Source organism: Dromiciops gliroides, chromosome 2 (assembly GCF_019393635.1).
Source record: "Dromiciops gliroides isolate mDroGli1 chromosome 2, mDroGli1.pri, whole genome shotgun sequence".
NCBI classification, from domain to species: Eukaryota; Metazoa; Chordata; class Mammalia; order Microbiotheria; family Microbiotheriidae; genus Dromiciops; species Dromiciops gliroides.
Window position 1 is genome coordinate 466,918,692 of NC_057862.1, and position 15,732 is coordinate 466,934,423.

A 15,732-nucleotide genomic window follows, 5' to 3' on the forward strand; every position below is an offset into this window, starting at 1 on the left:
ATAATGCAAGTCAATGATATCACTTTTAAAAATTCAATTTATGCACAATTTTTAAAAATATAAGCTACAGTGCAAAGTGAGGCACTCACATTTGTAATGATAATAATGCTAGGAAAAACCCTTTGGATTAATTTTCCAATTAAATGAATTCATTTTTCCATTCTCTGACAAAGTATCTCTGAACAACATTTGCAGGACAATCCAGATGCACTGGGTCCTATCTGACTTACTTTGTCTATATAGTTACTTTAAATGGCTTTGGGGGGAGGGCAATGAGGGTTAAGTGACTTGCCCAGGGTCACACAGCTAGTAAGTGTCAAGTGTCTGAGGCCAGATTTGAACTCATATCCTCCTGAATCCAGGGCTAGTGCTTTAGCCACTGTGCCACCTAGCTGCCCCCTTAAATGGCTTCTAAAAAAAAATCACAGGATCCCTCTCACAATGACCAAATACTAGTAGAAAATCTGCCCCAAAACTAGCACAGTAGATTTCCAACACCCACTGAGGCAGCTCACAAAAGGAGTGTGATAATATTATGAGGAAAACAAAACACTGAATTTGGGGTCGAAAGCTCTGAGTTCAAATCCTGGTTCTGTTGTTTACATTCAGCATGACCTGGGGTTTACCCACTTTACCTCCCCATACCTCAGTTTCTTCATCTATGAAGTGAAGGAGATGGACTTCCATTTCCCAAGCCTTTGATCCTTACCCATACCATAGCACACAAAATATTTCACATGTAAGGACAAAACCCAAAGTTCATTTCTGGTAATGCTGATTATATGGTCAAAAGATCCTTGCAATGTGTTTGCTGGAAGAAAATCAAAGGCCTTATTGGTGCCTCCTTTTTCATTCTTAACTCCAAGTTACTCCTCTAGGGAGTTATTAGCATTTTGTTTTTTTCTTGCTGTTTCTGAAAGAGGAATCAAATTATTCTCTGTCCCCCCTCCCCCTCCTCTCCTCTAATTATTTGAAATAGGAGCAATTACTGGAGCAAAGTGGAAGAACTGCCAAAGCAAATGCTGTAAATATCCGTATTCCTCTTTCTTGGAACGATTAATGTTTTAAAAGAAATCATAATTCTTTTCAGCATTCTCCCCTTTTCTCCCCCAAATCTGGGCTGTTGGAAAGAGAGGAAGGTGTTTTCATTGCCAAATGGAGATCCGGTTAGATGAGATTTCTTTTCCTTATGGTCAGATCTGAATTATTGTCCATTATTGTCCTTATTCAGGGCAGCCAGGTGGCACAGTGGGTAAAGGACCAGCCCTGGATTCAGGAGGACCTGAGTTCAAATCCAGTCTCAGATACTTGACACTTACTAGCTGTGTGATCCTGGGCAAGTCATTTAACCCTCATTGCCCCCCCCCAAATCTTTATTCCATTGAGGAAGGCCAACAACACCTCAACTCAGGGAGTTTCAGCCAGGCTCCCTGCAAAGGAAACAGAATGGAGGGTTCTTCTGTCCCATGTGGTCAGTAAAGAATCATTTATCCAGTTGAGGCAACCCCAGTTCTCCTGATTCCTTATTCGGTCTCCTCAATAACCCAGTGCTTCATACACCTGAAAAAATACATTACTGAGGGAAAGGTTCCATAATTTGTCTCCTCCTTCCAGTTCCCGGCCCCTCTCCAATCTATCCTCTGGACAACTTTAAATTTCAAACACAAATCTGACCCTGTTGTTCAAAAATCTTCAATAGCTTCCTATGGTCTTTCAAAATTAAACACAAAACCCTTAGTCTGACATTTATAATCCTTCACAAGACAGCTTCCATTTACCTTTCCATTCTCTTTTCTTATTATTTTCCTTCCTGTGCTCTCTTGTTTATCCAAAGTGGCCTGCTAGCTGTCCTATGCGCATCAAATCCTTTCTTTTGTCTCCCTTTTATACACATGGTCTCCAGTATGAGACCTCTAGAAATCTCTACTTTCCTTCACTGGCACCTAAGTGGCATATTGGATACAGAATTGAGCCTGGAGTCAGGAGGACTTGAGTTACATTCTGGCCCCAGACACTTACTAGCTGTGTAACTCTGGGCAAATCACTTCACTTCTATCTGACTCAGGCCCTTCAATTGTAAAATGGGAATAATAATAGCACCCACCTTACAGGGTTGTTGTGAACATCAAATAAGATAAGATTTGTAGAATGTCTGGCACATAGTAGGCAGTTAATAGATGTTGTTGTTTTTTTTCCTTTCCCCTTCTCTTTCCTCCCCTCTCTTCAAAGCCTAGCTCAGATGCCAGCTCTTTTTTTTAAAAAAAGTTATTGGGGGGGAGGGGTGCAGGGCAATGAGGGCTAAGTGACTTGCCCAGGGTCACACAGCTAGTAAGTGTCAAGTGTGTGAAGCTGAATTTGAACTCAGGTCCTCCTGAATCCGGGGCCGGTGCTTTATCCACTGTGCCACCTAGCTGCCCCACCAGCTCATATATTAGATGTATCCTGGTTCATCTTCTCCCTTCTAATACCTGCCCCTCTCTGAAGTTGTTAGATCCTCCCCCCAATTTAGTATATACTTGGTATTCATTCATCTGTGCAATCCTCCACAAAGACTTTCACCAATGCCTCATTATGGTGTGAAGGTGACCATAGATTCTTAGAGATCATACCACCAAAGTGCAAGCTATTCCAAATTATATCATTAGGAAAAGGCTTTTCTTGTTTCTTGCCTAAATACTGAGTCTGGCTTCCAAGGGCCAACCCAGCTAAATATGACGAGGCTTGTTATCAGTATTCTGGTCCCTTGGGTAATAAATTCTCTGGCCCAGACAACTGACAACATAAAGAAAAAATATCCCTCAGTGCTGTGCCTTTCTCCTTCTGCATGGTTAGTACAAAATGGTAGAAGACGGAAGAGAGAATGCTAAGTATTTCATAGGGCTTTTTCATTTAATTTTTTTATTCACAAATATCTATTTTCTCTCCCTCTCACCTCCTTACCTCCCTTAAAAAAAAGAAAAACAAAACCCTAAGTATGCAGAGTCAAGAAAGACAAATTCCCATATTAGCCATGTCAAAACATATATGTCTCGGGCAGCTAGGTGGCACAGTGGATGGAGCATCAGCCCTGGAGTCAAGAGTACCTGGGTTCAAATCTGGCCTTAGACACTTAACACTTACTAGCTGTGTGACCCTGAGCAAATCACTTAACCCCAACTGCCTCACCAAAAACAAAACAACAACAACAACAAAACTATATATGTCTCAGGGCAGCTAGGTGGCACAGTAGATAGAGCACTGGCCCTGGATTCAGGAGGACCTGAGTTCAGGTCCAGCCTCAGGTACTTGACACTTACTAGCTGCATGACCCTGGGCAAGTCACTTAACCCCAATTGCCTCACCAAAAAATGTGTGTGTGTGTGTGTGTGTGTGTGTGTGTCTTCTGCGTCAGAGTCTATTATCATTCTATCAGGAGGAAAATAATTTTTATCCTATCTATAAATATTTATTTAGCTGTGAGGAATCTAAATGTGAGACTTTTGACCAGTGGTCAGTGAATGGACATACTCCTAAAAGACCTAATCATATCAATCTTGACATTCTTGTTATAAATTAGAGGTTCTTAACCTGAGGTCGATAGACCACAAAGGTTTTAGAGATAAATTTCAAGGAGTCTATAAACAAAGGATAGGAAGAATAATGACATCTTTATTATAACATAGTTAATGTCCTTTATAATCTGATATATTTAAAAACATCATTCTGAAAAGAGATCCATAGGCTTCACTAGATTTTCAAAGGGCTTCATAAAACAGAAGATGATGATGAAGAAGAAGAAAAAGAAGAAGAAAGAAAGAAAGGAAGAAAGGAAGGAAGAAAAGGAGGAGGAGGAGGAGTAGAAGCCCTGTTATCAGATTAGAAGACAGAAGGAAATTGCAGCTAAAAGAAAGGATAGCTCACAGGTTCTTGTGGAGAGTTACAAAAGACTTGGTTCTATCATCTGTCCAAAGGCAACAAGAAACACAATTTTATGAGACATTTTGCCATCTCCAATTGCAGTGCTTATTATAAGTATCTACAAAAAGACCATCATGAAAATAATATGAACTGACACGATCGCTCCAAAAAACATCCAAATAATGCCATAGAAAAATGTCTGGAGCAGCAAAACTCACAGAAGAATGTGCTGAAATCATCTTCTAACCAAGAACGGCTTGGAAGGTCAGAAGGAGGGAGCTACTGTGCTGATACAGGAGTCAGGCCCAATCCCACAGTCACCCTGACACAGATCCAGTCCCAGGAAGGCCTCACCAGAGAAGCAGACCCCCAGAGCCTTTGAATCAGCTGAAGCGCCAGTGTTGTCTGGAACTAAGCTCACAGTCTGGTGAGTGGGCTGAGCCCTGGGCAGGGGAGAAACTACAGGGGTCTATGCTGGTGCTAAGGCAGAACTTGGATTTTACACCCCTGCTGAGAAACAGGAGGTAGGCTCGAGTAGCAGTGGCCCAGGTGGGGGAGGGGCACTTGCTCATCAGAGCTGACAACCACAACACACAAAGCTGGTTGATTGGCAAGTTGGTCTGGGGTCATCTAGGACCAGGAAACAGGCCAGGCGAGGGAAGAACCTGATTCTCCTTAAATCATACCACCTGGGACTTCTTAAGCTTGGGATACTGCAGCCTGGAAACAGTGCCCCACTTTAAGGAGCTAAAAGTCTAGTAAAAGAAAGGCAAGATGAGCCAACAGAGAAAGGTGAGGACCATAGAAAGTTTCTTCAGTAACAAGGAAGACCAAGGGGCACCCTCAGAGGAAGATGTCAACATCAGGGCCCCTATATCTAAAGCTTCCAAGAAAAATACAAATTGGTCTCAGGCCATAGAGGTGCTCAAAAAGGACTTTGAAGATAAAGTTAGAGAGGTAGAGGAAAAAATGGAAAGAGAAATGAGGGTGATGCAGGAAAGACATGAGAAAAAAGTCAACAGCTTGAAAAGTCAAATGGAAAAGGAGATACAAAAGCTGTCTGATGAAAATAATTGCCTAAGAATGAGGATTGGACAAATGGAAGCCAGTGACTTTATGAGAAACCAAGACACAATAAAGCAAATCCAAATGAATAAAAAAATAGAGGGCAATGTGAAATATCTTCTGGGGAAAACTGCTGACCTGGAAAATAGGTCCAGGAGAGATAATTTGAAAATTATTGGTCTACTTGAAAACCATGATCAAGGAAAGAGCTTAGACACCATCTTCCAAGATATTCTCAGAGAAAATTGCCCTGAAATTCAAGAAGAAGAAGCTAAAATAGAAATTGAAAGAATCCACTGATCACCTCCAGAAAGAGATCCCCAAAAGAAAACTCCTAAGAATATTATAGCCAAATTCCAGAGCTCTCAGGTCAAGGAGAAAATATTGCAAGCTGCCAAAAAAGAAAGAATTCAAGTGCTGTGGAGCCCCAGTCAGGATAGCACAAGATCTAGTAGCTTCTACATTAAAGGACCAGAGGGCAAAGGAAATGGGATTACAACCAAGAATCACCTACCCAGCAAAACTCAGCATTATCTTTCAGCGGAAAAAATGGGACTTTAATGAAAAAGACGACTTTCAGATATTTGTGATGAAAAGACCTGAACTAAATGGCAAATTTGACTTTCAAATACAAGACCCTAGAGAACCATAAAAAAAATTGGAGCTGGGGAACATACCTGGGATAGTACAGTGGGCGACTGTCTTGTGTCTGAGGCTAGGTTTTGGCTGGGATCCCCCTGGGTCCAGGGGTGATGATTTGTCCACTGTGTCACTTAGCTAGATGATAACATCTTTAGAGTTAAATTGAGGGGTGAAGGGAATTCACTGGGGGAGGGGGAAGGGCAGAAGTGAAATCCTACATGAAAGTAACAGGAAAAGGCTTATGGAGTGGTGGAAGAGATGGGAGAGGAGCAGGGCAGTAATTGAATTTTACCCTCCTCAGAAAAGGCTCAAAGATCTTAAATTCATCAGAGTTGCCTCAAGGAGGGACTAACAGACACACACCCAACTGGGTGGAGTAATCTATTTAATCTGGGCAGTAAATGAGCCTAACACTCATCAAAATTGGCTCAAAGACCTCAATCTCATTAGAATTGGTTCAAGGAGGGAATAATATACATACTCAATTGGGTGGAGTAATCTCTCTAACCCTTCAGGAAAATAGGAGGGGAAGGGGATAAAGAGAGAGGGGCAAAAGAAGGAAGGGCAGAGTGGGGGAGGGGGCAGACAGAAGCAAATCCCTTTTGAAGAATGATAGGATGAAAGAAGATGGATACTAGAATAAATATCATGGGGAAGGGAATAGGATGGAAGGGAAACAGTTAACAATAGTAATCTTGAAAAAGAGAAAAGGGGAAAAATTGTACAAAAAATATTTATAGCAACTCTTGGTGGAGGCTAAGAATTGAGAATGAGGGGAATGTCCATCAATTGAGGAATGATGGAAAAAACTGTGTTATATGATTGTAGTGGAATGGACTTGTGCTACAGGAAATGACAAACAGGATGATCCCCAAAAAACCTTGGAAGACTAATGAACATCTATGTATAGTGAAGTGAGCAGAGCTGAGAGGACACTGTGCGTAGTGACAGCAGTATTGTTCAATGAGCAATTGTGAATGACTTAACTACTCTCAGCAGTGCTATGATCCAAGACAATCCCAAGGAACTAATGAGTAAGCCTACTATGCACCCCTATAGAAAGAACTGATAAAAAGAACACTTGTGGATTGTACATATATAACCTGATTGCAATCTTGTGGAGGGGAGAGGAAAGGGAGGGAGGGAGGGAGAAAAATTTGGAACTCTAAATCTTATGAAAATTAATGTTGAAAACTACCCTTACATGTAAATGGAAAATAAAATAAATGTTTGTTGCTAAAAAAAAGAAAAAAGAAAATAATATGAACTTATTTGTAAAATCTTGGAGTACTGAAAGACTATGATTAATATCTTCCCAAGACAGTGAAAAGTATTAAGGGGAAAAAAAACAGTTTAAAGAAAGCTTCCTAACTAAGCAAACTCATTCTGAGGACACTTAAGGATAAAAATGAAAGGAAAACAATCAGAGAAAAAATGGAAGAGATCTGCAAAGATTTTTAACAAACTTTTCAACATCAGAGACAGTTATTATGTCCAAATTTGGGCTCTAATATCAGTTTCAAATGTGTTTAAACTATAGAGGAAGTGAAACAATGATAAAGAAAACAAAGGTAGGAAAAGCAGATGGATTAAACCAAAAACACAGAGAATAAAAACAGCATTTATTTCATAGTAGATTCTGAGCTGGTCTCAAAGCCAGGAACACCTGGGCTTAAGTCTTATTTCTTGAAAATGTATCCCTCAGGGGGCAGCTAGGTGGTGCAGTGGATAAAAGCATGGGCCCAGGATTCAGGAGGACCTGAGTTCAAATCCAGCCTTAGACACTTAACTAGCTGCATGACCCTGGGTAAGTCACTTAACCCTCGTTGCCCTGCAAAAAAAGAAAGAAAGAAAAGAAAAAGAAAATGTATCCCTCAATGTCTTGAAATTTGTGTCTCCAGTATGGACCTACTTCTATCTGCCAGCTTCTGCTACCCATGTGTGAGTTCCTTATAATAAATCTTTCTCTATTATTTACAATATTGGCTGTTCTGGTCTCATTCTTTGGTATTTCTTTTACCTTGGCTTACAGGGGAAACTTACTCTTCTGAGCTTTTCCTGTCATCCAGCAACCATGGTTAGTTTAAAATCATAGATATGGAGATGGAAAAGAACTTGGAAATCATTAAGTCCAACCCCTTCATTTTATTGATGATGGAGCTGAGGCCCAAAGAGCTTAAGTGATATGCCTAAGGCCACACAAGTAATAGAAAAGTAGCAGAATTGGAATTTGAACATCCAGCTCCTCTGACTCCAGATCCAGAACGCTTTTGATATTTACTGTTTTCTCCCTCATTAGAGTTTAAGATCTTTTTTTCTCTTTTTGTATCCCACACAGTACAGCACCTGGCACATAATAGGTGCTTAATTATTATTGATCAACTGATTATGAGAAGACATGAACAGGAGACATTCAGGATGGGGGAGCATGGTTGAGTTGTAATCTGCATCTCTGGGGGGAATACCCACATTAATGATATCACAGATCCATTGGGTATTGGCGTATTTGTATATATGTTATATCCTTCAAGTAAGCTTCTTGAAGGAAGGGATTATCTAGTTTTTTATCTTTCTATCCCTAGCATCAAGTACCCTGACTAGCATATGTTGCTCAGTCATTCAGTTGTGTCTGACTCTTCGTGACCCTCTGGACCATAGCATGCCTATACTGTCCGTGAGGTTTTCTTGGCAAGGATACTGAAGTGGCTTGCCATTTTCTTCTCCAGAGGCAAACAGAGGTTAAGTGACTCTCTCAGGATCACACAGCTGGTGTCTAAATCCAGATTTAAATTCAGGTCTTCCTGACTTCAAACCTGGTATTATATCCACTAAGCCACATAGCTGCAGAAGCTCCCCTATTAGAAGACTTATGTACCACAAGGAAGCCATTTATAAGGAGAAAGTCTCCGTATGCACCAAAACATTTATAGCAGCACTTTTTACAATAGCAAAGCATGGAAAACACAGTGAATGCCCATTGATTGGGGAACAGCTAAACAAATTGTGGAACATAAACATAGCAGAATAGCACTCTACTATAAGAAATTATGTGGGTCATAAATACAGAGAAGCATAGAAAGACTTAAATGAAAAGATGCAGAATGAAGTAAACTGAGGCAAGAAAACTACACAGAATGACTACAACAAAGTAAATAGAAAGAACAACCAAACACATGAAAATCAGAAGTGAATGTTGCAAAATTACAAAGAACAAACATGTTCCAAAGAAGAGGTATGGTGGGAGGTCCATGAATGGGTACATTGGACATGTTTTCAGACTTTTTTGATATATTGATCAGTTTTGGTGGGTGTTGCCCTCTTTTGGTCTTTAAAAATATTATTTATTATGTAGGTGGCTCTCTGGCAAAGAGAGTTGGGGAGGGATACTGGGGAGAATTTTGATGACTTAAAAAAATAAGAGATGTCAATCAAATTTATAAAAAAAAATGTATAACCAAACTACATATGTAGGAGATTGAATATCACATACCAGAAACAACAACTAGGCTGGTTTGGCTAGAATAGACAGTATGTGAGGGGAAGTAATGCATCATCAGTATGGAAAAATAGCTTGAAGCCTGACTGTGAAGAGGCTGGTGGGGGGGGGGGGGTTGGCGGGGCAATGAAGGTTAAGTGACTTGCCCAGTGTCACACAGCTAGTATCTGAGGCCAGATTTTAACTCAGGTCCTCCTGAATCCAGGGCCCGTGTTTTATCTACTGTGCTGCCTAGCTGCCCCCAAAAAAGACCTATTTGTACAAAAATATTTATAGCAGTTCTTTTTTGTGGTGGCTAAGAATTGGAAATCAAAGGAATGCCCATCAATTGGGGAATGCCTAAACAAGCTGTGGTATATGGTGGTGATGGAATATTATTGTGCTATAAGAAATGACAAGCAGGGTGATTTCAGAAAGGCCTGGAAAGACTTGTATGAACTAATGTATAGTAAAGTGAGAAGAACCAAGAGAACATTGTGCATGGAGATGGCAATATTGTTTGATCAAAAACTGAATGATTTAACTATCCTCAGCAATACAGTGATCCAAGACAATTCCAAAGAACTGATGATGAAGCATACTATTCACCTCCAAAGAAAGAACTGATATTGATGGAACTTTCTTTCATTTTTTCCTTTTATTCAAGTGTTCTTATATAAAATTACTAATATGATAATGTTTTACATAACTGTACAATTATAACCCATATCTGATTGCTTACCACCTCAGGGAGAGGGGAGAGGAGGAAGAGAAGGAGGGATAAAAATCAAAACCCAAAATTATAAGTAAAAATGTTTATTATTTAAAATGTTTTAAAAGTATGAAGATAGACTGAATCAAACCAACTAATGTATTTAAAGAATTTTGAAAACTTTGAAGTACTATGTAAATGTGAAAAAAATTGCTAAGTGCATTTCAATATAATACATTACCAATAATAAAAAAAAGAAGGGATACAGGACTGACATCGCCTCAGACATTTCCTTATTTATCATCCAACATTATTCATTCTCCACTTCTTTGGATTCTCCACCCTCCCCCTCCTCTTTTCCTTGTCTTGACTTTCCCCATTAAGACTGATGTATTGGCTCCCTCATAGTATGTAAAATCCTCAAGGGCAGGAACTATCTTTCTTTTTCATATTTATATCCTCGAACACAGTGCCATGTGTGTAATATGAATTTAATAAATATTTATTGTGTATTGACCCTGGCCATGCTTCTTAAGTATATTGGTTAACCCCCTCGCCTTAGGACAAGCAAGAGGTACTTGAGAGGGAAGCCCTTGGGGGAAAGTGGGGAAATTCCACTAATTAGGGAGCAAGATTTTAAATTTTTTTGTAATTTCTAAGAATTTTCCAGGACATACTCAGTAGAGCCAATTGGTTAGATAATTAGCTCTGGAGTTAGAGGACCTGAGTTCAAATCCTGTCTCTGACATGTGTGACCTTGGGTAAATCACTTAGCCTCTCTGAGCTTCTGTTTCCTCATCAATAAAATGAGATGACTTCTGGTGTCCCTTGGAGCTATAGAAATGGGATCTCTACCTATCAGATAGGCTAATATGACAAAAGAGGAAATGTTGGAGAAGCTGTGGAAAAATTGGAACACTAATGCATTGTTGGTGGAGCTGTGAACTGATCCAACCATTCTAGAGAACAATTTGGAACTATGCCCAAAGGGCTATGGGATTTTTCATACCCTTTGACCCAGTGGTACCACTGATAGGTCTATATCCCAAAGAGAAAAGGGAAAAGGACCCACATGTACAAAAATATTTAAAGCAGCTCTCTTTGTGGTGGCAAAGAATTGGAAATTGAGGGAATGCTCATCAGTAGGGGAATGGCTAAACAAGTTGTGGTATATGAATGTAATGGAATACTATTGTGCTGTAAGAAACGATGAGCAGGAGTTCAGAAAAACCTGGAAGGACTTATACGAACTGATGCTGACTGAGAGGAGCAGAACCAAGAGAACATTGTACACAGTAACAGCAACATTGTGTGATGAACAATGGTGATAGATTTGGCTCTTCTCATCAGTGCAACAATCCAAAACAATTTCAAAGAACTCATGATAGAAAATTTTCTCAACATCCAGAAAAAAGAACTGTGAATTATGAATGCAGATTGAACCATACTGTTTCTACTTTTGGACTGTTTTTTTCCCTTCTTTGTTGAGGTTTTTCCCTTGTGCTCTGATTCTTCTTTCACAAGATGACTAATGTAGAAATATGTTTAATGTGATTGTACATATATAACCTGTATCAGACTGCTTTCTATCTTGGGGAGAAGGCAGGGAAGGGAGGGTGGGAGAAAAACTTGGAACTAAAAATCCTGTGAAAACAAATGTTGAAAACTATCCTTATATTTGTAACTGGAAAACAATAAAATACTTTTAAAAAGAAAGAAAGAAATAGGATCTCATCATCCTAAACTTCTTTGAACCTAGGGAGAAAGAGAGCTAGGAGACAAGCCTATGGAGTGGGGAATTGCTAATGTAATATCACAGTGTACCTAGCCTAGCACCAGACCACACCCTTATATCAACTCATAACCTGGTTTAATTGTAATTAAAAATCTCAGTCCCACAGAACTGATAAGAAAATTCACCTTCTTCCTCTGAGAGAAGTGAGTACTACAGATGTAGACGGTGGTGTGACAGTTTGGCTTTGCTTAAATGTTTGTCTTTGTAACAAGAAAGTTTAATGGGGCGGGGGGGGGGGGGGAGCGGGGGGAGGTGTGGTGGTTAAAGACTATGGTATAAAAACAAAAGGCAAAATAAAACTTTAAAAAATAATTTTAAAAATACATTGTAAACTCCCCAACATCCTTAAAAAAGGATCAGAGAACAATTTAACCTTTTACTAATGAAAATGTCATCATTGTGAACTTTACTGTAGATGGTGCAATAACGGGATGTCCTCAGGGGCTTTTTAGTACTAAATGACTCCAGGCTGCTCTCCTTTTGGAATCCTTGCCTTTGCTCAGTCTCAAGGCTCCCTTAATATTAACTATCACATCTCTGGGGTCTCAACCTCTCTCTCTAGCAGTTTCACCCACCCATTCTAATTTGTTACTTCCAACCTGCTATGCACTACGAACCAGATCATCAAATTTAACATTCTGCCTAAATAAGATTAAACAGTTTCTTGTCTGAGTCCACAAAGGGCTCACAAGACACAGAAGTTTTAGTGCTTGGGCTTCATGGCAACTCAGATGCTCAGAGGCCTTTTTTTGCTTCCTTTTTCTCTTTTGTGTTTTGGATGACTGAAGTAACCAGATTATCAAACTTTCAATAGTTGAGTTCTTTCCATCAATAGGTTTTTAAATTTTTTATTTTTATTAGTTGTATGTTACGTAGCTGTTTTTCAGTTTTTATATAGGGTTCATATATTTATCTCTTGCTTCCCCTTATATTGTGCATTCCTTGAGGACCTAAAACATTAATTGTGCATGAGTTCTAAGTAAACACAGTTAGGTAATTTATTGATGGGGAGCTAGGTAGCACAATGGATAGAGTACCAGGCCTGGAGTCAGGAAGACTCCTCTTCTAGCCTCAGCTACTTACCAACTATGTGACCCTGGGCAAGTCACTCAACCCTATTTGCCTCAGTTTCCTCATCTGTAAAATGAACTGGAGAAGGAAATGGCAAACCACTTCAGCATCTCTGCAAAGAAAACCCCAAATGGGATCACAAAGAGTGGAACACAACTGGAATATGACTAAACAACAACAACTCATTGATAAAAAATGGATTTCAACTGGTAACCAACAGCCAGAAGAATTCTTCTCAAGAGACAGTGGATAGGGCACTGAAGAGGAGCTTATTGTATTCTGCCACCTAGGAGCTGTGTGTCTGACTAAGTCTCTTACCTCTAAGCTTCCCTTGCCTTATCTATGAAACGAGGATAAATTGTATTTCCAACTTTCACCCCAAAGCAATGCTGTGATGATCAAATGCAGATAATACATGTAAAAAGCATCTTTCTCCATTACTTGGCTATCTTGTTCCTTATTCTTAGGCCTTATTTTGTTTTGCTTTGTTGTGTTAGTTTTAAACAATAAAATAAAATCTTATCCACAAATCATTATTACATTCACTTCCCACTGTCTCAACAATTATTTTATTGTTTAATGGTCAGATAAAAATTATCAAGAAAATATTCCACACCATAAAAAAAGCAAAGAAACCAGTACAATGTTAGAGCTCAGAAATTGTGGACAGATGCTGCTGAGACCTTGCACAACCAAGAAGAGAAACAACAATCCCAAGTGAAGAGTTCAGGCTTCCTTCAAACCACATTTGGATCCTATGTCACAATCTTCTCCTCATTTCACCAAGCCCTGATGGAGAAAGGAACTCATCAATTACAGACAACTCAGATCCCATGAACATTTTCCAAAAGCTGTTGCCATTGTTTTTTCCAAACCACATATTCCCCAAACCAGCAAACTCTGCCTCTTAATAGAAAGTGGGAAAATAAATCATCAGATGAGTGGAAACCTGTAAACATCAAGGACAAAAAGAAACTAATGGGCTCCAGTTTTCCTTACCAAGCAGTTATCTTGAAGCCTTCACAAGTTGTGGTCCAAAACCCACAACTAGAGGGCCCAAACTCTCATCCTTTTGGTAACTCTTGGAGACAAACATCAACAGTTGTTGGACCTTCCCAGCACATTCTTTCGTGCTTTATACTCTTGGATGTCCCAGGCATCCCCTTTCCCTGCTTTTCTTTTTCTGTCCTTAATTTGAAAAGAATTAGGTTCTCAAACTTTTCCATTCCTTGGCTGCCTTTCCTCCCCATCCCATGCTCTCATTACCATTGGAAATCTGAAAAAGAAAATGAGAGAAAAATATATGTTTCATGGAATCCTAAATTTAGAGGTGAATGGAGACTCAGAGGTTATCTACTCCAATGGTCTCATTTGACAGATGAAGAAATGGAGGACAAAAGTGAAGTGATTTGCCTGAGTTCACATAGGTTGTAGATGACAAAACCAGGATTCAACCCTTTGACTTGAAATACAGAAACTCTTTTCATCCCTCCCCACTGCTTCTTTCCATGTAATTTAGAAAGGCCTTGGAGCTGGATTAAAGAGAAAGATCTGGTCCGTCAGTGTAGAAAACACTCTCTAGACCCAGAACTCTATCTTTTTCAGAAACGGTTTTTCTGGTTCAGTGGAAAGAGCTCTGGATTTGAAGTTAGAGGACCTGGGTTTGAATCCTGACTCAACCAATTACTACTACAACCTCTCTGACGTTGGGCAAGTCATTTTATCTCACCTGCCTTCGGTTTATTTGTTAAAATGAGGGGAATTTGGGGGCAGCTAGATGGCACAGTGGATAAAGCACCGGCCCTGGATTCAGGAGGACCGGAGTTCAAATCCGGCCACGGACACTTGACACTTACTGTGTGGCCCCTGGGCAAATTACTTAACCCTCATTGCCCCACCAAAAAAAATAAAATGAGGGGAATTGGATTAGATGGGCTATTGAGGTACCTTCCCATTTTAAATCTGTGATCCCAAGATCTTACCATTCCTTGGGCATTGGAAAGTCTTCCAAAATCACTCTTCTTAGGAGACACTCATGATGCTGACAACCTAAGGAGCAACTCTGAAATGATGGGTTCCAGGGACTTTCTGTATGTCCTGTCAAGGAAGAAAGATGGCTACCCCCTTATGAGCTCAGGCATAGAGGGCATGGATGATCAGTGTGTTTTGGTACTGGATGCCATCTTCTCCTGCTGTCATACTCTCCAGGACTCTCTGACCCAGAGGTCAGACCTGTACTTGATTAAAGAATCAAAAGCTGGAAGGACACCAATGCTGTCGCTCTCTGCTCCCTGATACACATCCACATCAGTCCTCTCCTTTCCAGGTCTCTGGTTAACTCTGCCTGCCCTTACATCGTACCCTCCATGCTCTTCACAGGCTGTCTCCACCTCTTCCTCTTTGGCACCTTTCAAGAGTCAGTTAAGGGGGCAGCACTGGCCTTGGAGTCGGGAGTACCTGAGTTCAAATCCAGCCTCAGACACTTGACACTTACTAGTTGTGTGACCCTGGGTAAGTCACTTAACCCTCATTGCCCTGCAAAACAAAACACACACACACACACACACACACACACACACACACACACACACACACACACACACACAACAAAAAAGAGTCAGTTAAAGAACCACTTCCTTCCAGATACTTTTTCTTATTTGAGTATCTGTTGGTGTCCTTCTTTCCTCCTTCCCCTTATCCCTAGCACTGTGTATGTGTTGTGCATATTCTGTTTTTAATTTATGAATATGTTGTATCTCACAAGTTGATCCTTGAGGGAGGGGGCAATCTCACCTTTGTTCTTCCAGTGTCTAGCCCAGTACCTTGTCCTAAGAGGAGCTTAATAAATGCTTATTGATTGGTTGATTTGCTGCCTATAGTACTCATCAAGCACACTGAAGAAGCTTGACTTTGTTACAAAGAGAAAATGACAGGAAGACTGTTAGTTTTGGCAGGACAAGGCAAACTTAGGAATTTAAAATGTAATCCTTGTCTTCAAAGAACTGATTTGATGTAAATCTACTCTCCCCAGAGGAAAGAACTGCCAAGCCTCACCCGCAGGACTGCTGACTGGCC